Raw genomic sequence first — 1,930 nt, forward strand, 5'->3', positions numbered from 1 at the left:
CTTTGATATGTATATACGTACAGATACATTATTTCTTTATATAAAATTATTTTTAATATAAAAATTATTAAGTTCGGTTACATTTAAAAGTTTCTTACATAAATCAACATATATGTGATATATGTATATGTAGAAATGTTTTTTTTTTAAACGATTTTTAATATAAAAATGAATAATTTTAGTTAAAATGTTGAGTTTCTTGCGTAAGTCAACAAACACGTGATATGCATAAATATATTATTTCTATAAAAAAGATTTCTAGTATAAAAATTTCTAGTATAAAAATTAAGTTTATTTAAAATTTTAAGTTTTTTATGTTTTTTACGCCAATTATATATATATATATATATATATATATATGTGTGTGTGTGTGTGTGTGTGTGTGTGTGTGTGTGTGTGTGTGTGTACGTGTGTGTGTGTGTACATATATAAGGTGTAGTAAAAAGAAATCCATTATTTTTCCAATAGATGGCTTTAGTAATGTGTATCTTACGTTGTATAAATGCGATCGGTTTACGCTAGATGGCGTTAGAAAGATAAGATTTTGTACTAAAAAAACTTCTCAGACAGTTTTGTGATTGTTTGACTGAGTATTGTTTGAGCGCGCGTCAAAGATAGACACCAGCAAAGAGAAAATACGCCATATTTTACAGTTTTTCTTCGATAAAGGCGAAAACGCAAGCCAGACAGCTGAAAATGTGAATAGTGTTTATGGTCCTGATACTGCAACAGCCAATCACGCGCAATTTTGGTTTCGTCAGTTCCGTTCCGGTAATTTTGATGTCAAAAATGCACCACGCTCTGGAAGGCCAATTGTCGAAAATGTCGATAAAATAATGGAAATCGTGGAGTCCGACCGTCATGTAAGCACTGTTTCGATTGCCCAGGAGATAAACATTGCACAAAAAACCGTTTGGAAGCACTTGAATAAAGCTGGATACAAAAAGAAGCTCGATGTATGGGTGCCACACGAGTTAACGCAAAAAAACCTCATGGACCGAATTTCTTTCTGCGAATCGCTGCTGAATCGCAACAAAATCGACCTATTTTTGCAGCGGATGGTGACTGGTGATGAAAAGTGGATCATTTACAACAACGTCAAGCAAAAACAGTCGTGGGCGAAACGCGATGAGCCGGCGCAAACGGTGGCTAAGCCAGGATTGACGGTCAGGAAGGCTTTGCTGTATGTTTGGTGGGATTGGCAGGTAATCATCCTCTATAAGCTGCTCCCCTACGGCCAAACTCTTAATTCGGACCTGTACTGTCAACAATTGGACCGTCTGAAGGAATCAATCGCCCAGAAGCGGCCAGCTTTGGCCAATAGGAGAGGAATTGTGTTCCATCATGACAACGTCAGGCCACACACATCGATAGTGACTCGCCAGAAGCTCCGGGAGCTTGGTTGGGAGGTTCTTATGCATCCACCTTATAGTGCACCTGGCACCAAGTGATTACTACCTGTTCCTGTCTGTGGCGAATGATTTTGCTGGTGAAAAATTCACCTCAAGAGAAGCTTGTGAAAATCGACTGTCTCTGTTTTTTGCCAATAGGGACAAGGGTTTCTATGAGAGAGGCATAATGGAATTACCTTCAAAATGGCAACAAGTTATCGAACAGAACGGTGCATGTTTGACCTAAATCGGATCATTCTAACTATGCTAAATAAAGCCTTCAATTTCATGCAAAAATAATGGTTTTCTTTTTACTACACCTTATATATATACAGGGTGTTCAAAAAGTCCCGGACCGGTGAAATATCTCGAAAACTAAGCATTTTAGAAAAAAATGTTTCAGATAAAAGTTGTGGCGTTTAAAAAGATGTATTTACTGATCACATCAGTTTGACCTTGGGTTGCGTAGCGAAGGTCAGGTCAAGGTCACATTAATTTTTTTAAATGGAACACCCCATTTTTCATTGCATATTCTTATA

This window comes from Odontomachus brunneus, unplaced genomic scaffold, assembly GCF_010583005.1.
Source record: "Odontomachus brunneus isolate Ranch 3 - 2012 unplaced genomic scaffold, Obru_v1 Obru_scaffold_239, whole genome shotgun sequence".
Lineage (NCBI taxonomy): Eukaryota > Metazoa > Arthropoda > Insecta > Hymenoptera > Formicidae > Odontomachus > Odontomachus brunneus.